Genomic DNA, 6,843 nt, shown 5'->3' with positions numbered 1-6,843 from the left:
GATGATGATGAAGCTGTGTAATCTTTTACAGGGATAATGATCGCCTCCTCGGGAGGGGTCGAGTAGGAATTTTTCTCTATTGGAGAGTTTTTGCCTACTCAAGGGACAGATTATTTTTAAAGTTTTTACATTCTTTTTTACCTTTTCGCTTGAATTTTCCTTTTAATATTGTTGTGTTTTGCATATTAAACTTTGATTACTGAATTCCCTATCTGCAATGCATTCATGATGTATGTAGTGAAAATCTTTTTAGAAGTGCTATATGCTGATGTTTTTATGTATAAGAGGAGGGAAATGTTAGAGTGATAACTATCATGTGTTTCAACCAGAAGGGTCATAAACTTTTATGACCTCCTGTAGGTCATGAGGCAGAATCACACGGCTGTGTGACTTCCATCCAGCCAGTTGGTCAATTCACACTATCTTGTTACCTACATCCTCCCAGGCCCGCCTGTTTGATGTTGTAAACTGTTAATAAAAGGCTTGGCCATGAAGGGATCTGTGTGAGAAGGTGATGGCTTTCCAAGCCAGCATCTTCTCTCCACCCGGCACAAGCTGACGTCACAAAACCCTGTCTGTGTTGATCATTTTCCTTTTAATCTTTTAAACTCACATTTCTCTGGATTAAAACCCAACAAAAATATATACATATTTGTGCACAGCTTTGTATATCATTCCTTCACTCACAAACACGCTTACTATAATTAAATTCTATGAAATAATTTCGTTTTCTTTAGAAATCGAATAATTATTTGTGTGTTTACTCCCTAAATTTTTCCTCAGTATATCTAATAAATTAACCTTCTCCTTAATGTCTTCAAACTCTCTCCTCATATATCTTCTCTCTTTTTCATATTTATGACATTCTAATATAACATGTTCTATGGTTTCATATTTATCACAGAAATCACATTTGACCGTTTTGTTTTTGTATTTTAAAAAATGTATAATTAAGTCCTGTATGACCAAATCTTAACCTTGTTATTACTCTTTCCTCCTTTCTATTTCTTCTTCCATTTCTTCTTTCTCCTACCATTTTCTGAATTTTATAAAACCATCTTCCTGTTGGGATCCTCAGGCTTGCCCACCAGAGGGCGCTGAGGATCCCCTTCTGCTCTTTGTTATTTTCCCTTAGGGCTGGAGTTACTGTTGGGATCTGGAGATTACCCTCTGTCTCCAGCAGAGTGCGCCGTGGGTCTTCTGGAGCTGGAACCTTCCAGCACACCTGATTTCCATCTACTCATCAGGAGACCTCCACTTTATAAGCCCCTGCCAGACCTTGCTTTCACGCCGCAGTGTTGATCTTAGTTGGTTAGCTTTCTGAGCCTCTGTTATAGATTTAATCTTAGTTGTCTCTAGTGTGAGATCAGATTCTAATCTCTCCTTTGTCTGTGCCTCACAGGAAACCTGTCTCTGGTCTGAAGCTCAGGAAGAGCTGCCTCACTGGAACCCTGTCCCTGGTCTGAAGCTCTGGGAGAGCTGCATCTCAGGAAACCAGCCTCTAGCCTGAAGCTATGACACTTCCTGTTTTATCTTCATCCCACCTTGTTTGCCAAACTTCCATTAGTTTCTCTTTAATAATACTTTTTTCCTTCTGATTTACTTATTTTAACTATAAAACTAATAGACTGTTTAATTGCCCCTTTTGCCATTTTATCTGCCCTCTCGTTTCCTTCTACCCCAATATGTGCTGGAACCCACATAACTATCAGCCCCGTGTTTCGTATTCTGAACAGTGTATGATTTATTTCTAATAAAATGTCCATCCTACTATCTGGTTATTTTTTAAACTTAACAATGCAGAGCTTGAATCTGAACATATTATTGTTTTTAATAGTTTTATGTCTTCTACCCATTGTAAAGCTAATAATATTGCCAACATTTCTCCTGTGTATACTGATAATTCATCTGTAATTCGTTTTCCTATTTTTATATTGAATTCTGGTACTACAAATGCTATTCCTAGTTTCTCAGTTATTTTTGATGCATCAGTATAAATTTGAACATATTGATAATATTTATCTAAATATAATTGCACTGAACATCTATCTACAGCACTTGATTTATCTTGTTTTTTTTTTCCATTATTGACATATCTACTGTTGCTATAATTGATACTGGTGTTGTTTGACTCATTTCTATACTATTCATTTTAATTTTTTTTAATTTTATTTTCAATTGTCATTCCAAAACTCCTCATTTCTTTCTTTTCTTTTTCCGAGCATGGATTTAAAATGTCCAAAGTTGGGTGATCCACATTATTTCCTTTTAAATTTAACCAGTAATTAATTTCTAATTTTGTTCTTCTTAAATCTAATGGCATTTCTCCCATTTCTATTTCTAATGCTGCTGTTGGTGTGGTTTTAAATGCTCCAGTACATAATCTTAGTGCCTGATGTTGGATAGTGTCTAATTTAACCAAATGTGTTTTAGCTGCTGAACCGTAAACTAAACAACCAAAGTCTATGTTGGATCTTATCATTCCTGAGTAAATCTTTTTTCCTCTGGCGCGTCTGAGCAGCAGACACAAGCCAAGCACAGGATGGGAGAGGGAACCTGACCTTATTGGCTGATGCTGATATTGTTCAACACAGATATTGGTTGCTAGGTAGCTCACACACAATTATATCAAAACGAGAACTCTTTTACTATTACGTTTTATATATTTTTAACTATTTAAGAACTATTTTTATGAACTTATATTTAAATGTTTTTATCAATGTTTTGTTATATTTTTAATCAAAATATATTTATATTTTTATTCACAGTTTTTAACACTGGGTTACAACAGCCTTTAGACTTCTCTTTTGGCTTAACTTGGCATGCCATCAAATCCTATGCAATTCCTAATGATATTTAAGAGGAATACTGCTGTCAAAAAGATCTCCAAATACTTCCTATCATACTGGCTTACACAAACATTTACTGTACTACAGAAATGAATTGACAAAACTTTGTAATCCTCTAAAGACTTCCTTCCTAGCTTTTCTTGGAATTTCACAGAGTAATATGTTCTTTTTCAGTGGTTACATTGATGATATGGATCTTTTACACTGCTCCTTTAGATGTGTTTTGAAGTGTATCCTGCGCTATGTAACCTCAAGGTTTGGTTTTTGTGGTTGTTGTGGCCGAGAGGTTAAGGCGATGGACTAGAAATCCATTGGGGTCTCCCCGCGTAGGTTCGAGTCCTACCAGCAACGCTAGCTCCCTTCTCTAATGGCTGTGTTCTTTTACACACCTACTCCAGCAGTCATTGAAAGCTGCTCTTGACATTCAGGAGAAAGGAAGCATGTAAAGACTCATGCTTTTATGGTAATCTCAACCCAATGTGTGGGTAGAAAACATTTCTGCGATCAGTTCCAGTATTCATATTGGGCCCAATATCCTTGCTTCAATTTTAAAAAACTGTTTTTCAAATGAGAACTGAAGTTGCAGTCAACCAACAGACTGAGACAATAGAGCATTATATTTGATGATGGGTGTGAAAAGGTAACGTCTCTTTTGGCTTAACTTGGCATGCCGCCAAATCCTACACAATTCCTAATGATATTTGAGAGGAATACTGATGTCAAAAAGATCTCCAAATACTTCCTACAGTGGGCACTGGTTGAAAATGGACGGTTTCCTGCATGATTCCTGTGTGATTCCCACGTGAATCACAATGTATTTCCTGAGGCCAGTTTTTTTATTTAAAAAAGAACTGCAATGTACCCGGACAACCACAAGGTGGCACTTGGGAACTTTTTTTCCCCTCCTTAATCCAGTCTAATCCAAGATGCTGTCTTTAAAGCAGGTTTATTGATGATCTTGGTGTGATATTGCGCTATTTTATGATGTTTTTGATTAAAATAAAGTTAATGAATTAATTTAATATAGTGACTGCATTATCTTATTTCATGAAAATTGTTGCATACTGTATGGGTGCAGTTATTGATACACCCTGCGATCTTATCTGAGAACTGTTTATTTCTATTTTTATCCATCTCTATTATTTAATGAAAAATTATTATAGTTAATCTTTTGGCAAAACAAATAACTGAATCAATAAAGGTCCGTGGATCATCCGTCCATTCGGGAGGGAGGGGGGTTCATGTAACGTCATTCCATCACCGGTATCTCGGTATCCAATCAGCTCACTGACTTGCCCGTTGATCAAAGCCATCTCTGACAACAGCATTGAAACACCACTATTTATCAAGACGGTCTGGCTGCAGCACCACAGCTAATCCCAGATTTAAATATTATGAGGAATAAAAGAATAACAGATAAATTGGCAGTGTATACAGGTGAATTAATGGCTATCTTAATGGCTTTAGAATGGATTGAGGAAACAAAAGACAGGGAGGTTTTAATTTGTTCAGATTCAAATAGTGGATTAATAAGTATTCTAGAATTTAATTCAGAGTCGAGACAAGATATTATATTGGATATTCTTCACTCAATTTTTAGGATTAAAAATGGTGGTTCTGTTGTTAAATTAGTCTGGATTCCTGCTCACATTGGTGTTATCGGTAATGAGTTAGCTGACAGTTTTGCTAAGAGTGCTGTAAAAAAGGATATTGATTTAAACATTAACATTAGTAAAAATGAGTTAAAGAATATTATAAAAATGTATTTCAAGAAGAAATGGCAAGAACAGTGGGATAAAGGAGGGAATGCTAGATTTTATTATGGTATTCAAAAAAAGGTTGGAGAATTAAGAAAATGTAATAGAATTAAAAAAGAAGAAGATGTTATAAGGTTCGGACATACAGGATTAAATAGTACTCTTAAAATAATGAATAAGCATAATACAGGGTGTTGTATTTGTGGGAAATTAGAAACTGTCCAACACATATTTTTAGAATGTAATAAATATACTCAGGAAAGAGAAATGTTGTGTAGAGAGTTAGACAGGAATAAAAGTAAACTAGATATAAGGGAATTGTTTCAAAGGTCATCTGGGGATGTAGTTTTTTGGAGTATTTTTAATTTTCTAAGAAGAACGGGTATTTTAGGGAGAATATAATAGTTTGTCTGATCCATACTCCATTCTGGAAGGTGGCGGTAATGCACCTATAAGTTGTTTGCCAACCGCCATTAAAAAAAAAAAAGAAGAAGAAGAAGAAGCACCGCAGCTGTCAGACCAGTTCCGCTGCAGGCGCCTGTCACAGGCCACCTCCAGAAGTACACTTCGCTGCAGCAAACAGAAAGGGGCGGGGACGGACCACTGTCAGTCTCATACCTTATATGGAAATGGGACCATTTCATTCCGGAACTGACGGGGGCGCTAGTGACACTATTTCCTGTACTGACCGTTTCATAATAATTCTAATAATAATAACGTATGTTATTTGACAACGCCTTTCAAAATTAAACAGTCCGCCCCTTTCTGTTTGCTGCAGCGAAGTCCTACTCCACATCCACCGTAGGGCCGGAAATAAACTAATTTAGCCACGCCCACCTCCCCCCAACCGACATCACCTTCTTGACGAAGAAAAAGGTTGTTGAAAACGCGAGACTCCACAACAATGGTAAGTTAATTTCTTACTGTTACCGCGAAGCAAAAGATGTCTGGCTTTCATATGCTTGTCAGCAATGTATCGCTGTAGCGTTATATGTAAAGCACGTGCGGTTACTGAATGTTACAGTCAGTGATGGGCAGTAGCAACGCTACATGTAGCAAAGCTATTAGTTTAACTACATTTTCCAGTAGCTTGACCGTAGCGTTGCTGCTTTATTAATCAAGTAACTTTCCAGTAGTGACGTTATTGTTTTTATCAAGTAGCGACGTAATGTCCACAAACGCTAGAAAATCCAGGGCATAACTAAGAAATTAAACCAGGTTTTCTATTTTTGAAACAACAATCAGAGTTATTTGCTGGACATTCACGCATGAGCCTCTATTCTGCCTCTCCTGTCTGTATCTACGAAACATGCGCATGCGTACTGCAGTGGAACTCAATGAACGACACCCGCAGCCACGCGCAGACACACAGCCACACACACAGGGTGGAGGAGACAGGAGCAGAGCGCTAGATATATATACATTTATGTCTCACCAGGGGCGTTGCTAGGCACAAAGCTTTACTGGGGCACTGGCCCCCTAGTGCATATGCCCCTCCTTCCATACATAAATACAGACAAGCACACTGCCCCACCCTGATACATTCCTACCAAAATTACCAGTTGAGATATTAATGAGAAAAAGTTTCCTTATACACATTCTGAAGTAATCATTAAGTCCTAGGTTACAGAGTTTTAGTTCGGAGGAAATTTTAACTCATCCTGAGGTAAGTTTTTTATTCTTCTGCTAATATTTTTTTTCTTCTCCCAGCTGGAATCTTGAAAGTCACGTGACTAGGACGTAAAACAATAGAAAGCGTAAAGGCAAAAGAAACGTAACAGTACCACAAAAAAATGGCCATTAATGTACCTCCACTATGTTTTGCAGTGTGGACCAACGTAGTGGGGGTACATTTTCCCATGAGACTGGGTTGTTCGTAGATACAGACAGGAGAGGCAGAATAGAGGCTCATGCGTAAATGTCCAGCAAATAACTCCGATTGTTGTTTCAAAAATAGAAAACCTGGTTTAATTTCTTAGTTATGCCCTGGATTTTCTAGCGTTTGTGGACGCTACGTCGCTACTTGATAAAAACAATAACGTCACTACTGGAAAGTTACTTGATAAATAAAGCAGCTACGCTACGGTCAAGCTACTGGAAAATGTAGTTAAACTAATAGCTTTGCTACATGTAGCGGAGCTACTGCCCATCACTGTATACCAGTTATTAAAAAAACGCTTGTCAGCAGATTGATGAATATGTTTAAATATCAAATTTTATATTTATTTGTAGGTTTG

General features: G+C 37.2%; 1 non-coding gene across 1 annotated transcript; it reads left to right on the top strand.

Moving 5' to 3' along the window:
* The first annotated feature begins 3,118 nt into the window (after positions 1–3,118).
* trnas-aga lies at positions 3,119–3,200 on the top strand. The gene has a single exon. It is a non-coding gene; the product is annotated as a tRNA-Ser (tRNA).
* Positions 3,201–6,843: the final 3,643 nt, after the last annotated feature.

This window comes from Cyprinodon tularosa, unplaced genomic scaffold (genome assembly GCF_016077235.1).
Source record: "Cyprinodon tularosa strain WSP-4 unplaced genomic scaffold, ASM1607723v1 ctg1930, whole genome shotgun sequence".
In the NCBI taxonomy this organism is placed as follows: Eukaryota; Metazoa; Chordata; class Actinopteri; order Cyprinodontiformes; family Cyprinodontidae; genus Cyprinodon; species Cyprinodon tularosa.
The sequence above is the reverse complement of the archived record's forward strand: the minus strand, read 5'-3'. Positions and strand labels throughout refer to the sequence as shown.